General features: G+C 46.5%; 1 long non-coding RNA gene across 1 annotated transcript in view; it reads left to right on the top strand.

The window, feature by feature from the left end:
- LOC135050003 (uncharacterized) overlaps window positions 1-23,449 on the top strand; it is an 83,344-nt gene that overhangs the window by 31,640 nt on the left and 28,255 nt on the right. The window contains exon 2 of the long non-coding RNA XR_010241530.1: window positions 574-781. This is a non-coding gene — a long non-coding RNA (uncharacterized LOC135050003). The remainder of the gene's footprint in view (window positions 1-573; window positions 782-23,449) is intronic.

The raw sequence follows: 23,449 nt of genomic DNA, 5'->3' as shown, positions 1-23,449 counted from the left end.
GGAGGAGTGTCTGGACGAACGCTGGGAGTGTTTGTGACGTCAAACCAGGAACGAAACTGACTGAACTGATCGCAGTTGCCGAGTAAGTGTGGAGCTACTCAGAAACTGCTAAGAAGTGTCTATTCGCAATTTTGCTAATCTTTCGTTCGCAATTTTGATAAGCTAAGATTCACTCCCAGTAGGCGGTGGCTTAGCGTGTGCAAAGCTGCTAAAAGCAGCTTGCGAGCGAACAACTCGGAATGAGGGCCTGTGTGTGAGGTAATATCAGGGTATTACCAGCTGACTGTGCAAATAATCTTGAGGAGGAAATTTCCATCTATACCAAGTCCGGGATCACTAAGTAATGGTTGGGTCCATATCAGCAGATTGAAAAACCACTATCTCAGAGCCAATATTTTTATTTTTATCTTTTATTAAGATTTCTTAATGTGTGTGACCTATTAGTGTTTATGTTTTATTAATTATTAAACCTCTTTTTAACTGATCCATTGATATTATAATTGATTTATTGATTATTTGGAGACACAACTCTTAGAGCTGGTATTTTCTTGAATAAATTTCTTAACTACAAAGGAACGTATCCTGAAAGGAGCTAGAATGAACAGAGACTCTGCTTCTGATGTCCTGGGCGGGTTGCAGCTATTCCCGGACTTTTCTGCGCTGACGATAGCCAAGAGGAGATCGTTGACCCCAATTACCTCGGCTCAGTTACAGATGGGGATTTCCGGTAAAGTTGATTATCTTCTATGAAGGCTCGTCATACATGGTAGGATCTATGCATGTGAGTACCCTATTGGGGTTTTCCTGGGAAGGTTCCACCTTGTTGCCTTGTTTTGATTCTTAGTTTGAGGTCTGCATTTGTGTTACTGTTGTTTATTTTGCTCAAATGAGTGGTGGCGCTAGGCCACATGTTCCCCCCTCAATGTTTTGTTAATGCAATTTTCCCTCTCCACTGCAGTAGGTACATCGGCCTGATATACTGGGCTGTTTTGGTTTCTTTTTTTGATTTCCCTTATTGTTTCGCACCCCCCTTTCTTTCTCAGGTTTTACTGCCATCACATGAGACTGCGCTGTATTACTATCTCACAGTGGTATATGATGTAGAACTTATTTTATATTGTGCTTTTCTTTTCCATCCTCCATGGCCCAAGTCCTTTCTATGAATGTTAAGGTGCTGAATTCCCTGAACAAAAGACGGTTAGCACTGTAATATTTTACCAAACATAATGCAGATGTTGTAGCTTTACAGGAGACCCACTTCTCCTCCCTTGGCTCTACTACCCTGAAAGATTGTAGATTCCTCCTTGGTTACTTTGCTATTAGGCACTTTAAGAGGAATGGTGTAGCTATCCTCTTTAAGAATTAATTTTCCCTAAATTTACAAGTGGCTGATAAAAATGGCCGCTACCTGATCCTAACTGGCCTCTTGGAAGACAAACTTATCACTTTAGTATCAGCATACGCCCCTAACTCAAATCAAGTGTCCTTTTTCCATTAACTATGTCTAGCCATACAGAAAGTCCGTAAGGGCTTTCTCCTCATCTTGGGGGACTTTGACCTGGTACTAGATTTTAAACTAGACAAGTCACCTAAGCCCTTGGCCTCCCGTATACCTTCCTCTAATACCCCATCTTTGTCTTTTTGAAATCTTTTAACTGAATTCGACCTGTATGACATATGGCGTGTACAAGATCCTTCTGGTCGTGAATACATGTATTACTCACCAGTACACAACTCCTACTCCCGCATTGACTTTATATTCTCGGATAAATGGACCCTCCAATTTGCCAGATCTATAGATATGGAGAATATCTATAACATGGTCAGACCATGCCCGATAATTCTTAAATGGAATATTAACCATCAGTTTGCCCCTCCTCGCCCTTGAAGACTCTCTCCTCACTTAGGAAAACGAAAATAGACACAGAAACTCCTGGCGCCACTATTTTACAGAAATTCAGCTGTTTTCCCTGGGGTAATTGGGAAAAAAAAACCTGTAATTAAAAGCAAAATCAAAAAACAAATGGAAAAGCGCTAGAAATCTGTAGTAGATTTATTTTGTTTTTTTATTTAAAAATATATTATATCATATATAACAAAACATTTGATACTGGCCAGCACCATTCACACATATAAAATATGCATATATTCCATATTCTAAAAATTATTAGATATATAAACGACAAAATATACCAACACAGGGCAAAATACCACAAGACTAATCTGCAACAAAGTCTCTTTATCTTATACTTCTGTAGGACTGTGAATTGCCTGGAATAAGCTGCAGAATTGATCTGTAACAAAGTCTCCTTTGCATAAGTCTCAATAACACTAGGTAGCACCCAAAATGTTTAGTATCAAACACCTGAGAATTGTTAGCAGTTAGAGTTGTTAATTAGCCTTTAAACGGCTTTCAGCTTTATAATGGCGTTTATGTTTCGCTGATAGCTCTCGCTGAGTTAGTACACACAGTTCATGCGTATTCATGCAGTATTAGTAGACATCATGCAAATGCTCATAACAGGTTAGTTTACCATATATGCCAATATGGAAATTGGAATAACCTCAGTTAATTAGCGGAGTTGATGGTATCCCTCCCGGCTGGAGCTCCTCCCGGCAGCCTTATCTGGAGTCCATATGCATTACCTTTGTAGCACTCCGTCCACCTTCTAATAGCTTTGTAGGGTCTGCAACACGCTGGCCAGCGGATGTGGTATTTGGAAGCTGTATCCCGTGTGTTTGGGAGACGTACAGACGCGTTTCCCCACCTTCAATAGCTCGGTGGCTTCATCAGTGATGAAGCCGCCGAGCTATTGAAGGCGGGGAAACGGGTCTGTACTACTCCCAAACACACGGGATACAGCTTCCAAATACCACATCCGCTGGCCAGCGTGTTGCAGACCCCACAAAGCTATTAGAAGGGGGACGGAGTGCTACAAAGGTAATGCATATGGACTCCAGATAAGGCTGCCGGGAGGAGCTCCAGCTGGGAGGGATACCATCAACTCCGCTAATTAACTGAGGTTATTCCAATTTCCATATTGGCATATATGGTAAACTAACCTGTTATGAGCATTTGCATGATGTCTACTAATACTGAATGAATATGCATGAACTGTGTGTACTAACTCAGCGAGAGCTATCAGCGAAGCATAAATGCCATTATAAAGTTGAAAGCCGTTTAAAGGTTAATTAACAACTCTAACTGCTAACAACTCTCAGGTGTTTGATACTAAACATTTTAGGTGCTACCTAGTGTTATTGAGACTTATGCAAAGGAGACTTTGTTACGGATCAATTCTGCAGCTTATTCCAGGCGATACACAGTCCTACAGAAGCATAAGATAAAGAGACTTTGTTGCAGATTAGTCTTGTAGTATTTTGCCCTGTGTTGGTATATTTTGTCGTTTACATATCTAATAATTTTTAGAATATGGAATATATGCATATTTTATATGTGTGAATGGTGCTGGCCAGTATCAAATGTTTTGTTATATGTGATATAATATATTTTTAAATAAAAAAACAAAATAAATCTACTACAGATTTCTAGCTCTTTTCCATTTGTTTTTTGATTTCTCTCCTCACTTATTAGCTAACCCTGTATTGAAAAAGGCCATTGCAGATTGCATAATATCCTATGAGGAATTTAACTGCCCTTCGGACATTTCCACTCTGAACTATTGGTGTGCACTAAAGGCGGTTGCTAGGGGGGTGGTGATACAGGCTGGGTCACTGCTTAAAAAACAAAATTGTCAATGGCACGCTGATCTTGAATTCAAATTGAAGGAGCTTGAAGATAAAAACAAAACCCATCCTTCAAAAAGTCTACGTAAAGAGTTAGCCGATACCCATTCCAAGTAGCAAAATTTACTTAAGGCAGCCACTCTGGCTTCCTAAAATAGGTTACGTCAAAAGTTTTCCCTAGCTGGCAACAGATCGGGTAGAATGCTTGCTCGTATGCTCCGTGCGCAGCAGGCTAGAAATAGGATCAAGCATATTGTGCTTTCTTCCGACACCAAACTTTCTAATCCACTAGACATCTTCAATCAATTTGCCTCCTTTTATTCCCAGCTGTACAATCTTTCTTCTGATTCTTCTGTCCCCTAACCCACCCTTACGTCTATTACTTCCTTCCTGGCAGACTTGAAGCTACCCTCGATCTCCGAGGAACAATTGGAATCCTTGAATGCCCCTTGGACATCAGAGGAGGTATTCGGAGCCATTCAGTCTCTTCCTAAGGGCAAAGCCCCAGGCCCTGACGGCTTTATTACCAATTTTTATGGCACTTTCAGGAAATTTTAGTTCGCTCTTTAGTCACTGTTTATAACGATTTCTGCTGCTGGGTACACTGGGCTCCACAGGAAATGACATTGGGGTGTAAAATAAGGATCTTGATCCGAGGCACCAACAGGCTCAAAGCTTTGACCTTCTTCCCAAGATGCATAGCGCTGCCTCCTCTATAACCCCGCCTCCGTGCACAAGAGCTCAGTTTTGTAGTTGGTTCCATGCAGTAAGCAGGCATGCAACAGGTGGGTTGCCTGATACTTACAGTGGAGGCTCCGGTTTGCTCGCCATTAGTCACACACTCGCCAAAGTTCTCCTGGAGGTGGGAGGCGGGCCGCTCGTGCTGGCGTGGACACTGTGGTCGAGCAGGGACTCCACTAAACCACCAGGGCAAGGGCACAGGTTGGTTTTTACCTCATAAAAAAAGTTTTTATTACAGCTCATAGTACCAGTGGTGAGGTCCAGCAGGGGGATAAGGTTTGGACTTGTAGCCCCAGCCCCAGGGCACCATTTACAGTAATGTTTCCGCCCTGGAGCTGCATATCTCTCTCTCCCTAACTCCCAGTCAGTGTTTGGGCGCCATTACACAGAGCAGCACTGTTCCTGGGACTGTTTGGGTAAATCCTCCTTTGTAAAGCCGCCTGCACGTCAGTGCTGTGCATTTTACAAGACACTTAATTATTCTACATGTCTAATGACAGTGTTAGTTAAGAAACAGTGCATTTGGTCATGGTTATATAGTACAAGCACCCTGTGATATACATCCAGGCTTTACTGTGCATTGATATATCTACTAATTATATAGCTATACTGAGTATTACTTAGTATTGCTAGTCCACTGCAGTTTTATTGCATGTCATAATTTCTGCTGTTGTTCGTGCGGCGCATTTCAGTCGCACTGCTGATCGGTGAGTGATTGACAGGAAAGGGGCGTTTCTGGATGGTAACTGAGCGTTTTCCGGGAGTGTGCTAAAAAATGCAAGCGTGTCAGGTAAAAATGCGGGAGTGTCTGGAGAAACGGGGGAGTGGCTGGCCGAACGCAGGGCGTGTTTGTGACGACAAACCAGGAAATAAACGGACCGAGCTGATCACAATCTAGGAGTAGGTCTGGAGCTACTCAGAAACTGCAAGAAAATATTTAGTAGTAATTCTGCTACTCTTTCGTTCGCTATTCTGCTAAGCTAAGATACACTCCCAGAGGGCGGCGGCCTAGCGTTTGCAATGCTGCTAAAAGCAGCTAGCGTGCGAACAACTCGGAATGACCACCATTCTGACTATATGTGTGTGCATGTAGCTGCTGTGTGACCTCCATTTCGTGTCTCACTCAGATTGCTATCCCTATATTCTATAACCTGAGGCATACTTACCTACCTTTGAAAAAGCATTTCAGGGAGATTGTGAAAGTTACCCCTATCAGCGCGGGCGCGAACTGCTACATCTGAGAGGCCTGTCATGAAAATAACTTACATCCAAATGTAAATGAGCCCCAAAGTTAGTAAGATCTACTTGTTGAAGAAAAGACACTGATATTTTTCAGGATTTTTTTGTGTATTGTGCTTTACAAGAGGTTCCATATACTGTAAGTGGCCACAAGAAACATTTACAAAGCATGTAGCCATAGGGATCATTGTGCCTTATAACCAATACAGGGAAATGGCACTGATGATCCCATTTGAATGTATGTATCTCTGATTTCTCTTTTTTTCAGGGAGATTGAGGGACTATTCAGGGAGTGAGGGAGATTGCTACTATTTCAGGGAGTCTCCTGCAGAATGAGGGAGGGTAGGCAACTATGACCTGAGGCGGCTAAGTGCGTCAGGTTTATCATTTAATATAGGTAGTTCACAGGATATACTCAGTGTGTATTTTTCTCTGTGATTTTTAGTCACGATATACCTCTTGAATTCCCTGTTTGTGCTGATACACTACACAGGGGGTTCTTGACAGGTATTGTGCTGCTGATATTGTACTGTGTTGCCTTGCATTGAGCTTTTCAGATATGTCCGCTACAAAGGGCAATGGTGCTGGGGCTGATCCCACATTGCGTGGTGGTGACGCTGCAGACACATTTGAGGAAAACATAGCAGCTGAGGGTTCAGGTTCTGGGGGATCCTTACCCCCAAGTGGAACTGTAGCAATGGGGGTTCAAAATGACCCACCTTGGGCTACCTTCTCCACACTATTGAATACACTGGTAACTAGACTAACGCCCCCCTATGGGACCTCCTGTGCCGGTACAACCGCTTATGGTCCCCGCGGTTAACCTGCCATGCGCAGATCAACTGTCTGCTCAGTTACAGCAATTGAACCTATCACTGACTACTCAAAAGTCTAACCCTCGCCCGCCTAAGACCAAGGGGTCCTCTAAGCAGGCCATTACTTCCTCACAATCCACCAACGTCCCAGGCTCCTCATCTGATGAGGATGGCTTTTATACTGACCCCACAGATTCTGATCCTGACGCTTCTGATGGGGAATCTGTTTCACAGGTGGATGTTCCTGACTTGTTGGAGGCTATCAGGACCATTTTTCAGATTGCTGATGACCCGGAGTCTGATGCTGCCCCTAAGAAACCGGACAGGTTTAAAAGTCAGAAAGTGGTTAAACAAGTTTTACTTCATTCTGACCATTTAATTGACATACATCAGGAGTTCTGGGAAAATACAGGAAAGAAATTCACGCCTCACAAGAAGATGCTGGCTCGCTACCCACTCGCAGCGGAGCTAAGTAAAAATTGGGAAACACCCCACGCCAGTGGATTCGCAGGTGGCGCGGCTGGTGGTATCCTCAGCTCTGCCAGTAACTACCGTCACGTCTCTGAAAGAACCGACAGATAAGCGTGTGGAGGGTTGTTTAAAGGCAATTTACACCCTAACTGGTGCTGCGCATAGGCCCACCATTGCAGCGACATGGGCTGCAGAGGCTGTTGAAACGTGGGCTCAGGAGCTGGAGGCGGAGTTGCCTTCCAACGCTTCTGATCATGCTAGACAATGTGTATCTTATATTGTCACAGCTTCTCATTACATTAAGGAGGCAGCTTCTGATGCTGGTATTCTGGCAGCCAAGGCTTCTACATCCATTTTGGCTTGCCGGATTCTCTGGTTACGGTCCTGGTCTGTGGATCTGGACTCTTAAGAAAACCCTGGAGGTACTTCCTTTTAAGGGAGACATTCTTTTCGGAGAAGACCTCAACAAGATAGTGGCTGAATTAGCTTCTGCTAAAACAGCATGTCTACCTAGTACTCCTCCTTCGGTGCCGAAGGCTAAGAGTACTCCATTTCGCTCCTTTCGTCCTTCAGGTAAAGCAAAAGGTCAGGCGTACCCGAAACAGGTTCACACTTCCAAACCCAATAAGCCCAAACCCAAAACGGGCCTGGGCTGCCCGTCAGCCTGCTTCCAAAACTGACAAGCCTGCCGCATAATGGTGCGGTCCTCCCTCTGGGGGATCCCAGGGTGGGGGGCCGACTTCTAGGGTATTCCCAGGAATGGTTGAGGACCACTTCCGATGCCTGGGTAAGGGAAGTCGTCACTCAAGGTTACGCCGTATCCTTCAAGAATCATCCCCCTCATCGATTTTTGCCTGACAGACATCCCTTCGGATCAGGTGAAGGCAAAAAAAACTCTTCATTCGGTGGTACAGTCCCTCCTGGACACAGGAGTGGTAGTACAGGTGCCTCTGGGTCAGAGAGGCAAGCGGTACTATTTACCGCTGTTTCTAGTCCCGAAACCGAATGGGTCATCCCGGCCCATTCTCAACCTAAAGTCCTTGAACAAATTTGTGAGGGTCTCCAGGTTTCGTATGGAACCTCTTCGCTCTATTGTTCTGGCCTTGGGACCTGGGGATTATATGGTCTCCCTGGACATACAGGATGCTTACCTGCATATTCCCATTGCAGTGTCGCATCAGCAGTACCTGAGGTTTGTGGTTGGCAACCTCCATTACCAATTTCGGGCGTTACCTTTTGGTTTGACCACAGCTCCACGAGTCTTCACCAAGGTCATGGCGGTAATGACGGCTGTATCTGCCGTCAAAGGATCAGGATCCTACCGTACATGGACGACTTTTTGATCCTGGCAAATTCCCCAGAAATTCTCCTACGTCATCTGGATCTGACTATCCAGTTTCTGCAAGCCCACGGGTGGCTCATCAACTGGAAGAAATCCTCCCTGGTCCCTGCTCAGAGCATGGTGCACCTGGGGGCGTTGTTGGACACTCACAGCCAGCAGTTGTTCTTGTCTCAGGAGAAAGTCCTGAAGCTTCAGGACAGGATTCAATGCTTCCTATCTTGTCCGCAAGTGTCGAAACATTCGGCAATTCAAGTGCTAGGTCTCATGGTGTCAGCTTTCGACATGGTAGAGTACGCTCAATTCCATTCCCGCCCTCTGCAGAAACTGATTCTTGCCAAGTGGGACGGCCTGCCTCACCGGATCAGGTCTCAAATGATCTCCTTGTCTCCGGAGGTTCGTCTGTCACTGAGCTGTTGGCTTCAGGACCAACGATTGAGCAGGGGTTGTCCCTTCTGGATCTCCAACTGGGTCCTTCTGACGACGTATGCCAGTCTGAGAGGTTGGGGTGTGGTGTTGGAGCAACACTCTCTTCAAGGTCGGTGGACCAAGGAGGAGTCTCTCCTCCCGATAAACATTCTGGAATTGTGGGCGGTGTTCAACTCATTGAACTTGGCCCTGCATTTAATACAGAACAGACCTGTTCAAGTACAGTCGGACAACGCCACCACGGTGGCGTACATCAATCATCAAGGCGGCACTCGAAGCCGCATGGCATTGAGGGAAGTATCACGGATTCTTCAGTGGGCGGAACGCCATCAGCCAGCCATATCGGCAGTGTTCATTTCGGGGGTCCTAAACTGGGAAGCGGACTTTCTCAGTCATCCGGATGTACACGCCGGAGAGTGGAGCCTCCATCCAGAAGTGTTTCAACTCCTCGTGGACCTTCCAGATGTGGACCTGATGGCATCTCGACACAATCACAAGGTTCCGGTCTTCAAAGCAAGGACAAGGGATCCTCAAGCAGCTTTCGTGGACGCACTGGCAATTCCATGGAACTTTTGGCTGCCATATGTATTCCCTCCGGTGTCACTCCTGCCCAGAGTAATAAGGAAGTTCAAGCAAGAGGGAGGAATCCTACTTCTTATCGCTCCAGACGGCATTGGTTCTCAGACCTTCAGGGTCTCTGAATAGAGCGTCCCCTTTTACTTCCGCAGCGCCCGGATCTCCTCGTTCAGGGCCCCTGTGTATATCAGGATTTAGCCCAATTGGCTTTGATGGCGTGGCTCTTGAAGCTTCCATCTTCAGGGCCAAAGGATTTTCTGAGGCGGTCATTCAAACCATGTTGAAGGCCCGGAAACCGACTTCTGCTCGGATTTATCATAGGGTCTGGAATTCTTTCTTTGCTTGGTGCGCATCTAACAATCATGATGCTTACAAGTTTAGTACGGCCAAACTTTTGGCTTTTCTACAACAGGGCCTGGACTTGGGCCTTCGTCTAGCCTCCATCAAGGTTCATATTTCTGCCTTGTCGGTGTGGTTCCAGAGAAAATTGCAACTTAACGTGATGTTCATACATTTACTCAGGGTGTGTTGCGGATTCAACCTCCTTACGTCCCGCCTGTGGCTCCTTGGGATTTGTCGGTGGTTTTGGAGGCGTTGCAATGGTCTCCGTTTGAACCTCTTGAATCTGCAGACCTTAAGTGGCTTTCTCTTAAGGTGTTTCTGCTGGCTATTGCCTCTGCTAGATGGGTGTCGGATTTGGGTGCCTTCTCTTGTAGGTCACCATATATGATTTTTCACCGTGATCGGGCGGTTCTTGGAACTCGTCCCGGGTATTTACCTAAGGTGTTGTCTTCTTTTCACCTTAATCAGGAGATTGTGGTTCCGGCCTTTGCCTCTCCTGAATTGTCTTCCAAAGAGCGGTCTTTGGATGTGGTACGGGCTCTCTGTATCTACATGAAGAGAACTGCCTCCATCAGGAAGTCGGATTCTCTCTTTGTTCTGTTTGGTTTTCACAAACATGGCTGGCCTGCTCACAAGCAGACCCTAATCAGATGGGTTAGAATAGTGATTGCACATGCTTATGTACAGGCTGGCCTTCCAGCTCCTGCTACCATAAAGGCCCATTCTACTCGGTCGGTTGGACCTTCTTGGGTGGCGCCGTGGTGCGACCCTTGAACAGTTGTGCAAGGAGGCTACGTGGTCCTCAGTGAACACGTTCATAAGATTTTATGCCTTTGATACTTCCGCCTCCCAGGGTGCTTCCTTTAGACGCCAGGTTCTTGTGCCCGCTACAGTATGTCCCCTCCCATAAGGAACTGCTTTAAGACATCCCCAATGTCATTCCCCGTGGAGCCCAGTGTACCCCGCAGCAGAAAATGAGATTTATGTTAAGAATTTACCATTGTTAAATCTCTTTCTGCGAGGTACACTGGGCTCCACAGGGCACCCACCCTGACGCACTTAGCTTCTTTGGGTTGGTATGGCATTAGCCACTGACACCCTCTCCTGTCATGAGTGTGTGGTGTATGTGGCTACTAACGATTGTCATCTCTTTTATCTGCTACTGCATTGGACTGGTTAACAAAAACTGAGCTCCTGTGCACGGAAGCGGGGTTATAGAGGAGGCGGCGCTATGCATCTTGGAAAGAAGGTCAAAGCTTTGAGCCTGTTGGTGCCTCAGATCAAGATCCTACTCTACACCCCAATGTCATTCCCTGTGGAGCCCAGTGTACCTCGCAGAAAGAGATTTAACAACGGTAAGTTCTTACCATAAATCTCGTTATAACTACTCGTGGTACTCTTCTGACTGAAATGTTGGAGGCCCAGATTGTCACAATCCTTAAACCGGATTAGGATATGGCTCTCTGTTAAAACTACCATCTTATTGCGCTGATGAATAGTGATATTAAATTATAAGATAAACTGATAGTTACTTGCCTAAACTCTTTTCTCCCTCTCTTAATCCACCCGGATCAGGTCGGGTTTGTACCTGGCAGGCAAGCGTCTGATAATACACGAAGAGTCTTCAATCTGGTAGACTCTTTGCCCAACTATAGAGACCTTCTTTTTCTGTCTTTCGACGTAGAGAAGGTTTTGATCGTCTAAACTGTCTATATATGCCTGAAGTCTTAGCGAAATTCGGTTTTCCGGAACCAAATTTTATTATCTATTTTGGCCCTATACAGCTCCCCGTCTGCTCAAGTTTTCGGTAATGGGTTCTATAGAGCCTCTAGCAGCTAAAATTCCAGGATTACAAATTGTCCACTCCTCTCACAAAATGTGTCTATTTGCAGATTATATTTTATTGTTTATATCTAATCCCTCCTCCACTCTTCCCAATTTGCATGATATTCTAGATAAATTTTCTGCAATGTCTTATTCCACCAAAACCAATGTCCTCCCTTTCAATCTCTCTCATTCTATTGCACCTTTTCATGCCCTCTACCCATATAATGGCAGTCTACTTCGATACGCTATCTAGGCATTCTCATTCCCTTTTTCCTCTGTTTTTGAGGTTAATCTCCCCCCACTTCTCAACTCATTGTCCTCATTAACTAAGTCGTGGCTTACATATGATATATCTTGGCTTGGGCATTTGGCTGCCTTTAAGATGTCCCTGCTTCCCAAACTGATGTATCTTTTTAGGACTATTCCCTAAGCTTTTCCCAAAAAGTATCTAAATAGAATTAACTCTATATTGACTCAATATGTGTGGTCGTCTCACCCGTCCGAACTAGCACACTCGTGTATGTGCCTGCCCAAATGTAAAGGTGGTCTGAATATGCCCGATTTAGTATCCTATCGGGAAGCTTGCCTCTTAGCCCAAATTAAAGCTTACTGCAGTGTACATGTGGGATTGGAGTGGACGTGTCTGGAGGACTTGGCCTGCCCATGTTTTCCCTTAATAGATCTATTTTGGCTTCCTAAACCTCTTCGCCCTAAGGGGGTAATTCCAAGTTGATCGCAGCAGGAATTTGGTTAGCAGTTGGGCAAAACCATGTGCACTGCAGGGGAGGCAAATTTAACATGTGCAGAGAGAGTTAGATTTGGGTGTGGTTTCTTCAATCTGCAATCTAAATTGCAGTGTAAAAATAAAGCAGCCAGTATTTACCCTGCACAGAAACTAAATAACCCACCCAAATCTAACTCTCTCTGCACATGTTATATCTGCCCCCCCTGCAGTGCACATGGTTTTGCCCATCTGCTAACAAACTTGCTGCTGCGATCAACTCAGAATTACCCCCTAAATCTTTAAATCTCCTCCCTTCCACTCGCGCAACCCTACAGACATGGGATAGATTGACCTCTAGATTGTCTCCTACTTTTCAGAACTTAATTCTGATCTCTCTACGCACAGTGGCCAGCCTTATTCCCAACCTTAATCTTGTAAAGTGGCATTCCAAGGGGATTGCTTCGTTGAGAGACTTGTTAGATGGGTCTATGCTTAGATCCTTTTCGGGTCTCCAGGAAGCTTTTTTTTTGCCTGGCTCAGAGAGACTGCAGTATTATCAAATTCAATATTGGTAAAATAGTCTTCCCTGCACAACGGTCTCCTCTGACCCTCTTATAGCCTCTATGTTAGGCTGACTTTTTACTAAAAACAGTAGAGGGGAGATTTCCTGTTTGTACAAAATATTTATGGAATTGATGCCTTCTCCAAAATCTAATGCTCAAAAGTGATGGGAATTGGACATTGGCCAGGTTTTATCGGAATCTCAATGGAAGAAAATATTTCAGTCTACCTATAAAATGTCTAATGTTTAAATCACTCTGAAATGCATGTTAAGTTGTTACACAGGCTATACCTTACATCCGATTGACTACATACAATCTGGCCCTCTTACTCTAAATTCTTTTGGCGTCTCTGTGGGGAAGTTGATCACCTATTTCATGTGTTTTGGTTTTGCCCCCTTTTAAAACAGCTCTTGGACGCAGTTTTTGGGCTAATTAATGCAGTATTAAATTTGTCTCTGACCCCTTCCCCCCTTATAGCCCTCCTGAATGTTTAGGGTTCTCACCCACACTACATCTAGGCCATGTTTGTGTTGCGGCCAGGGCTGCCCTGGCTCAATGTTGGAAACAACTCTCCCTGCCCCCGCTTGCCAAGGTCACTCATAAAGTCCAATTTCACTTTCTAATGTAGACGGAGTATATACCTTATTCCTTTTCTGCTAACTCCCCCCTAATAAAAAATCATTGATGTTAAAATTAAATAAATAAACAAAAAAAAGGTGGGCGCTTAGGCACTTTGCTATAGCTTCCTTCTGCAAAATTTTAGGGAGAATATGTTGACTGTGCATATGGCCTAATTCAGCATGAGTTGAAGCCTTGCGAAAATTAGCAAAACTACAACTCCTACCACTAGCATGCAGGGCAAGGCCGCCCCACATGTCCGATCCTTCCACCCGCTAAAATGCAAGCACTTCATTAAAAAGCAAAGCACTCGCATCTTTAAGATAGCCCCCTTCCTTCGCTGGCCTGCCGTGTTTTGGATCGTAGCGCCTTCCTGTGATGTCATATGCAGCTGCCGTGGACCGCCCCGCAAATGGTCCGGGAACACCTCCATTGTCCAGACAGAGCCCCCAAAGCTGCGTCGACACCCACAATATGCTGTGTCGCCGGCATTTAGACTGCGATGGCAATTTAAGTCCTCGCGCATGTGCACTGCGGCTTGCGCAGAACAGTGGAAATTGCTGAATAGCGATTTCCACACTTCATTGACTAGGCCTTAATGCGGCTGCCAGCTGTGGTGTGGGGCACTGAAATTGTGCAAACAACTGCCCAAGAAATTCCCTTTTCAGTTGACTAACCCGCTCATGCATGACCATTAGTTCTTTGAGGAAAGAATTTTGGAGTTCTCATTCATTCTCAAAAAATAAAAAAAAAGGCTGTAGCCTGGCATCTTCTTAGATCTGTATTGCTGAATCCACTTCTTGGAGCTGCTCGCACGGTATGTCCGTCATGGCTCAAGTGGCAAGTTCCATCTTTGTTTTTTTCTTCTGCCTTGGTGGGACGTTATAAACTTTAAATGTAAAAAACTAAAACAAACCACACATTAGTATCATAACCCTGCAGCGATACATTATAAAATAATAATAACAAAATAAACTATCATGAATGTCGGTAAACAGTTTACAAATTAATTAGCAGTGCTCCTAGCCGATCTGTGCTTGCGGCCTCCTTGCTCTTGCACACAAGTTTTACACTGCAACACATACGGATTTTACATTGTTGTACACAGTTTTTTTTATTCGTTTTTTTTTAAAATGACAATGGCCCTCATTCCGAGTTGTTCGCTCGCTAGCTGCTTTTAGCAGCATTGCACACGCTAGGCCGTCGCCCTCTGGGAGTGTATCTTAGCTTAGCAGAATAGCGAACGATAAATAATTCCTTGCAGTTTCTGAGTAGCTCCAGATAGTGATGAGCGGGTTCGGTTTCCGAGAAACCGAACCCCCCCGAACGTCACCCTTTTTACACGGGTCCGAGCCATACTCGGATTCTCCCGTATGGCTCGGTTAACCCGAGCGCGCCCGAACGTCATCATCCCGCTGTCGGATTCTCGCGAGATTCGGATTCTATATAAGCAGCCGCGCGTCGCCGCCATTTTCACACGTGCATTGAGATTGATAGGGAGAGGACATGGCTGGCATCCTCTCCGTACTACTACTAATACGAGACAGTTGGTTGATCTGATTGCTTGTTTTATTTTACTATAATTGTGGGGAGGATTGGGGAGCAGCTGTTAGGAGGAGTACAGTACAGTGCAGAGTTTTGCTGATAAGTGAGTCGTGACCACCAGTTTTTTATCCGTTCTCTGCCTGAAAAAAACGCTCCATACCATATCTGTGCTCAGTGTGCTGCATGATATATCTGTGCTGAGTGCTCACACTGCTTAATTGTGGGGACTGGGGAGCAGCTATAGCAGGAGTACAGTGCACAGTTTTGCTGACAGTGACCACCAGTATACGTTTGTCTGCCTGAAAAACACTCCTGTGGTGGCTTTTTTTTATACTAGTTTAGCAGTTTGCTGACAGTGTCCACCAGGTCCATTATACTGTATATAGCAGTACGGTAGGCCACTGCTGTACCTACCTCTGTTGTCACTCGTCATCCATTAAGTATACTATCCATCCATCTACATTGTATACCTGTGGTGGCTTTTTTTTTTATACTAGTAGTTTAGCAGTCTGCTGACAGTGTCCACCAGGTCCATTATACTGTATATAGCAGTACGGTAGGCCACTGCTGTACCTACCTCTGTGTCGTCACTCGTCATCCATAAAGTATACTATCCATCCATCTACATTGTATACCTGTGGTGGCTTTTTTTTTTATACTAGTAGTTTAGCAGTCTGCTGACAGTGTCCACCAGGTCCATTATACTGTATATAGCAGTACGGTAGGCCACTGCTGTACCTACCTCTGTGTCGTCACTCGTCATCCATAAAGTATACTATCCATCCATCTACATTGTATACCTGTGGTGGCTTTTTTTTTTATACTAGTAGTTTAGCAGTCTGCTGACAGTGTCCACTAGGTCCATTATACTGTATATAGCAGTACGGTAGGCCACTGCTGTACCTACCTCTGTGTCGTCATTCGTCATCCATTAAGTATATTATCCATCCATCTACATTGTATACCTGTGGTGCCTTTTAGTTGTGCGCATTAAAATATGGAGAACAAAAATGTGGAGGTTAAAAAAATAGGGAAAGATCAAGATCCACTTCCACCTCGTGCTGAAGCTGCTGCCACTAGTCATGGCCGAGATGATGAGATGCCATCAACGTCGTCTGCCAAGGCCGATGCCCAATGTCATAGTACAGAGCATGTAAAATCCAAAACACAAAAGATCAGTAAAATGCCTCAAAAATCAAAATTAAAAGCGTCTGAGGAGAAGCGTAAACTTGCCAATATGCCATTTACGATACGGAGTGGCAAGGAACGGCTGAGGCCCTGGCCTATGTTCACGGCTAGTGGTTCAGCTTCACATGAGGATGGAAGCACTCATCCTCTCGCTAGAAAAAAGAAAAGACTTAAGCTGGCAAAAGCACAGCAAAGAACTGTGCGTTCTTCAAAATCACAAATCCCCAAGGAGAGTCCAATTGTGTCGGTTGCGATGCCTGACCTTCCCAACACTGGACGGGAAGAGCTTGCGCCTTCCACCATTTGCACGCCCCCTGCAAGTGCTGGAAGGAGCACCCGCAGTCCAGTTCCTGATAGTCAAATTGAAGATGTCAGTGTTGAAGTACACCAGGATGAGGATATGGGTGTTGCTGGCGCTGGGGAGGAAATTGACAAGGAGGATTCTGATTGTGAGGTGGTTTGTTTAAGTCAGGCACCCGGGGAGACACCTGTTGTCCGTGGGAGGAATACGGCCATTGACATGCCTGGTCAAAATACAAAAAAAATCAGCTCTTCGGTGTGGAATTATTTCAACACAAATGCGGACAACAGGTGTCAAGCCGTGTGTTGCCTTTGTCAAGCTGTAATAAGTAGGAGTAAGGACGTTAACCACCTCGGAACATCCTCCCTTATACGTCACCTGCAGCGCATTCATCATAAGTCAGTGACAAGTTCAAAAACTTTGGGTGACAGCGGAAGCAGTCCACTGACCAGTAAATCCCTTCCTCTTGTAACCAAGCTCCTGCAAACCACACCACCAACTCCCTCAGTGTCAATTTCCTCCTTACCCAGGAAAGCCAATAGTCCTGCAGGCCATGTCACTGGCAAGTCTGATGAGTCCTCTCCTGCCTGGGATTCCTCCGATGCATCCTTGAGTGTAACGCCTACTGCTGCTGGCGCTGCTGTTGTTGCTGCTGGGAGTCGATCGTCATCCCAGAGGGGAAGTCGGAAGACCACTTGTACTACTTCCAGTAAGCAATTGACTGTACAACAGTCCTTTGCGAGGAAGATGAAATATCACAGCAGTCATCCTGCTGCAAAGCGGATAACTCAGGCCTTGGCAGCCTGGGCGGTGAGAAACGTGGTTCCGGTATCCATCGTTAATTCAGAGACAACTATAGACTTGATTGAGGTACTGTGTCCCCAGTACCAAATACCATCTAGGTTCCATTTCTCTAGGCAGGCGATACCGAAAATGTACACAGACCTCAGAAAAAGACTCACCAGTGTCCTAAAAAATGCAGTTGTACCCAATGTCCACAAAACCACGGACATGTGGACAAGTGGAGCAGGGCAGACTCAGGACTATATGACTGTGACAGCCCACTGGGTAGATGTATTGCCTCCCGCTGCAAGAACAGCAGCGGCGGCACCAGTAGCAGCATCTCGCAAACGCCAACTCGTTCCTAGGCAGGCTACGCTTTGTATCACCGCTTTCCAGAATACGCACACAGCTGAAAACCTCTTACGGCAACTGAGGAAGATCATCGCAGAATGGCTTACCCCAATTGGACTCTCCTGGGGATTTGTGACATCGGACAACGCCAGCAATATTGTGCGTGCATTACATCTGGGCAAATTCCAGCACGTCCCATGTTTTGCACATACCTTGAATTTGGTGGTGCAGAATTATTTACAAAACGACAGGGGCATGCAAGAGATTCTGTCGGTGGCCCGAAGAATTGCGGGCCACTTTTGGCGTTCAGGCACCGCGTACAGAAGACTGGAGCACCACCAAAAATACCTGAACCTGCCCTGCCATCATCTGAAGCAAGAGGTGGTAACGAGGTGGAATTCAACCCTCTATATGCTTCAGAGGATGGAGGAGCAGCAAAAGGCCATTAAAGCCTATACATCTGGCCACGATATAGGCAAAGGAGGTGGAATGCACCTGTCTCAAGCGCAGTGGAGAATGATTTCAACGTTGTGCAAGGTTCTGCAACCCTTTGAACTTGCCACACGTGAAGTCAGTTCAGACACTGCCAGCCTGAGTCAGGTCATTCCCGTCATCAGGCTTTTGCAGAAGAAGCTGGAGAGATTGAAGGAGGAGCTAAAACAAAGCGATTCCGCTAGGCATGTGGGACTTGTGGATGGAGGCCTTCATTCGCTTAACCAGGATTCACGGGTGGTCAATCTGTTGAAATCAGAGCACTACATTTTGGCCACCGTGCTCGATCCTAGATTTAAAACCTACGTTCGTTGTATCTCTCTTTCCGGCAGACACAAGTCTGCAGGGGTTCAAAGACCTGCTGGTGAGAAAATTGTCAAGTCAAGCGGAACGTGACCCGTCAACATCTCCTCCTTCACATTCTCCCGCAACTGGGGGTGCGAGGAAAAGGCTAAGAATTCCGAGCCCACCCGCTGGCGGTGATGCAGGGCAGTCTGGAGCGAGTGCTGACATCTGGTCCGGACTGAAGGACCTGCCAACGATTACTGACATGTCGTCTACTGTCACTGCACATGATTCTCTCACCATTGAAAGAATGGTGGAGGATTATATGAGTGACCGCATCCAAGTAGGCACGTCAGACAGTCCGTACGTATACTGGCAGGAAAAAGAGGCAATTTGGAGGCACTTGCAGAAACTGGCTTTATTCTACCTAAGTTGCCCTCCCTCCAGTGTGTACTCCGAAAGAGTGTTTAGTGCAGCCGCTCACCTTGTCAGCAATCGGCGTACGAGGTTACTTCCAGAAAATGTGGAGAAGATGATGTTCATTAAAATGAATTATAATCAATTCCTCCGTGGAGACATTCACCAGCAGCAATTGCCTCCAGAAAGTACACGGGGACCTGAGATGGTGGATTCCAGTGGGGACGAATTAATAATCTGTGAGGAGGGGGATGTACACAGTGAAAGGGGTGATGAATCGGACGATGATGATGAGGTGGACATCTTGCCTCTGTAGAGCCAGTTTGTGCAAGGAGAGATTGATTGCTTCTTTTTTGGTGGGGGCCCAAACCAACCAGTCATTTCAGTCACAGTCGTGTGGCAGACCCTGTCGCTGAAATGATGGGTTCGTTAAAGTGTGCATGTCCTGTTTATACAACATAAGGGTGGGTGGGAGGGCCCAAGGACAATTCCATCTTGCACCTCTTTTTTCTTACATTTTTCTTTGCATCATGTGCTGTTTGGGGAGTATTTTTTTGAAGGGCCATCCTGCCTGACACTGCAGTGTCACTCCTAGATGGGCCAGGTGTTTGTGTCGGCCACTTGGGTCGCTGAGCTTAGTCACACAGCTACCTCATTGCGCCTCTTTTTTTCTTTGCATCATGTGCTGTTTGGGGAGTATTTTTTTCAAGTGCCATCCTGTCTGACACTGCAGTGCCACTCCTAGATGGGCCAGGTGTTTGTGTCGGCCACTAGGGTCGCTTAGCTTAGTCACACAGCTACCTCATTGCGCCTCTTTTTTTCTTTGCATCATGTGCTGTTTGGGGAGTATTTTTTTCAAGTGCCATCCTGTCTGACACTGCAGTGCCACTCCTAGATGGGCCAGGTGTTTGTGTCGGCCACTAGGGTCGCTTAGCTTAGTCACACAGCTACCTCATTGCGCCTCTTTTTTTCTTTGCATCATGTGCTGTTTGGGGAGTATTTTTTTCAAGTGCCATTCTGTCTGACACTGCAGTGCCACTCCTAGATGGGCCAGGTGTTTGTGTCGGCCACTAGGGTCGCTTAGCTTAGTCACACAGCTACCTCATTGCACCTCTTTTTTTCTTTGCATCATGTGCTGTTTGGGGAGTATTTTTTTCAAGTGCCATCCTGTCTGACACTGCAGTGCCACTCCTAGATGGGCCAGGTGTTTGTGTCGGCCACTAGGGTCGCTTAGCTTAGTCACACAGCTACCTCATTGCGCCTCTTTTTTTCTTTGCATCATGTGCTGTTTGGGGAGTATTTTTTTCAAGTGCCATCCTGTCTGACACTGCAGTGCCACTCCTAGATGGGCCAGGTGTTTGTGTCGGCCACTAGGGTCGCTTAGCTTAGTCACACAGCTACCTCATTGCGCCTCTTTTTTTCTTTGCATCATGTGCTGTTTGGGGAGTATTTTTTTCAAGTGCCATCCTGTCTGACACTGCAGTGCCACTCCTAGATGGGCCAGGAGTTTGTGTCGGCCACTAGGGTCGCTTAGCTTAGTCACACAGCTACCTCATTGCGCCTCTTTTTTTCTTTGCATCATGTGCTGTTTGGGGACAATTTTTTTGAAGTGCCATCCTGTCTGACACTGCAGTACCACTCCTAGATGGGCCAGGTGTTTGTGTCGGCCACTTGTGTCGCTTAGCTTAGCCATCCAGCGACCTCGGTGCAAATTTTAGGACTAAAAATAATATTGTGAGGTGTGACGTGTTCAGAATAGACTGGAAATGAGTGGAAATTATGGTTATTGAGTTTAATAATACTATGGGATCAAAATGACCCCTAAATTCTATGATTTAAGCTGTTTTTTTAGTGTTTTTTGAAAAAAACACCCGAATCCAAAACACACCCGAATCCGACAAAAAATTTCCGGTGAGGTTTTGCCAAAACGCGTCCGAACCCAAAACACGGCCGCGGAACCGAACCCAAAACCAAAACACAAAACCCGAAAAATTTCCGGTGCACATCACTAGCTCCAGACCTACTCACAGATTGCGTTCAACTCAGTCCGTTTAGTTCCTGGTTTGACATCACAAACACGCCCTGCGTTCGGCCAGCCACTCCCCCGTTTCTCCAGACACTCCCGCGTTTTTCCATGACTCGCCTGCGTTTTTTAGCACACTCCTGGAAAACGCTCAGTTACCACCCAGAAACGCCCCTTTCCTGTCAATCATTCACCGATCAGCAGAGCGACTGAAAAGCGCCGCAGGATCCACAGCAAATCTGCTAAGTTTTTAGTTAAATAACTAAGCGCATGCGCCCTGTGTGCCTTGCGCATGAGCAATCAGCAACAAATCGCAGCATAGCGAAAATCGGCAACGATGAACAACTCGGAATGACCCCCAATGTGTGATACATTGAATAGAGGTAGAGTTACTGTTGCTGCATAATGCCGGCTCCTCTGTCTGGGACTTAGGGACTGCATATCAGCTGTCGCATCTGCTTTGGTGTTGCCTGCATCTTCACTGGCCAAACATAAGTCCATATCACTAGCATCATCAAACAGCACTTGTGACGATGGTGTGCTCACTTGACTACACTCTGGCATCGCTGGTGGTGATGATGCACTGCTTGAGGACATGATAATAGGGTTTATTAGTGGAAAGTTTCCAAAAATAGCATAGCATAGGTTGTAATAAGCCCACTCCATGCGCCCAGCACCGCTCTTGTTACTATTGTGCTTAAGGACCTTGGTGTAGTATTTGTGAATGGCTTTTAGTTTATTTACCATCTACAGAAAGGATTTTAGCAATATGGCTATACACAGTGGCATCTTTCATTGTGTCCATTATCTGTGCCTTCATTTCCTCCTCTTCCCACACTGCCAGCAGCTCCCGCCCGTCATCTTTCCAATACACCATAGCAGCTTCTCACACAGCATCCTATCCCCACACTGCCAGCAGCTACCGCACTTCCTCATCTCTCCAATACACCATAACAGCCTCTCACACAGCCTCCTATTCCCACACTGCCAGCAGTTCCCGCACTTCGGGGGTGATTCCGAGTTGTTCGCTCGCTAGCTGCTTTTAGCAGCATTGCACACGCTAAGCCGCCGCCCTCTGGGAGTGTATCTTAGCATAGCAGAATTGCGAACGAAAGATTAGCAGAATTGCGAATAGAAAATTCTTAGCAGTTTCTGAGTAGCTCGAGACTTACTCACAAATAGCGATCAGTTCAGACAGTTTCGTTCCTGGTTTGACGTCACACACACGCCCAGCGTTCGGCCAGCTACTCCCCCGTTTCTCCAGACACTCCTCGCGTTTTTCCCTGGCATGCCTGCGTTTTTCCGCACACTCCCAGAAAACGGCCAGTTTCCGCCCAGAAACACCCAATTCCTGTCAATCACACTACGATCACTTCAACGATGAAAAATATTCGTTCAGGCGTGAGTAAATCTACTAAGTTTTGTGTTAAAATACTAACCGCATGCGCACTGCGAACCATGCGCATTTTTGCTTTAATCGCTCCGTTGCGAAAATCGGCAACGAGCGAACAACTCGGAATGACCCCCTTCATCTCTCCAATACACCATAGCAGCCTCTCACACAGCCTCCTATTCCCACACTGCCAGCAGTTCCCGCACTTCCTCATCCCTCCAATGCGCCATAGCAGCCTCTCACACAGCCTCCTCTCCCCACACTACCAGCAGCTCCTGCACCTCCTCATCCTTCCAATACGCCATAGCAGCCTCTCACACAGCCTCCTCTCCCCACACTGCCAGCAGCTCCTGCACTTCCTCATCCCTCCAATACGCCATAGCAGCCTCTCACACAGCCTCCTCTCCCCACACTGCCAACAACTCCTGCACTTCCTCATCTCTCCAATACACCATAGCAGCCTCTCACACAGCCTTCTATTCCCACACTGCCAGCAGTTCCCGCACTTCCTCATCCCTCCAATGCGCCATAGCAGCCTCTCACACAGCCTCCTCTCCCCACACTACCAGCAGCTCCTGCACCTCCTCATCCTTCCAATACGCCATAGCAGCCTCTCACACAGCCTCCTCTCCCCACACTGCCAGCAGCTCCTGCACTTCCTCATCCCTCCAATACGCCATAGCAGCCTCTCACACAGCCTCCTCTCCCCACACTGCCAACAACTCCTGCACTTCCTCATCTCTCCAATACACCATAGCAGCCTCTCTCACAGCCTCCTATTCCCACACTGCCAGCAGCTCCCGCACTTCCTCATCCCTCCAATATGCCATAGCAGCCTCTCACACAGCCTCCTCTCCCCACACTGCCAGCAGCTCCTGCACTTCCTCATCCCTCCAATACGCCATAGCAGCCTCTCACACAGCCTCCTCTCCCCACACTGCCAGCAGCTCCTGCACTTCCTCATCCCTCCAATACGCTGATAAAGCCTGATATTTATCTTATTGAAAACCCTCTAAAAGGTTAAAGAACACAGTACGCTATTGGCGTATGGAATACCGTAAGGGTACGCACGTTGCGTATCTAACGCTTAGCCGTGGTCGAGACGCACGAGCGGCACGTTCGCTCACGGCTTAGAGCGTACAGGCAAGCACGCTATAGGCTGCCGACTAACGTAATGATACGCTATCAGCGTAGCGGATGCTTGGGACCACGAGGAGATCACAAGCGGCGCTGACGCTCA

The sequence above is a fragment of the Pseudophryne corroboree genome, chromosome 2 (assembly GCF_028390025.1).
Source record: "Pseudophryne corroboree isolate aPseCor3 chromosome 2, aPseCor3.hap2, whole genome shotgun sequence".
NCBI classification, from domain to species: Eukaryota; Metazoa; Chordata; class Amphibia; order Anura; family Myobatrachidae; genus Pseudophryne; species Pseudophryne corroboree.
This window is presented reverse-complemented; position numbering and strand designations above follow the sequence as displayed.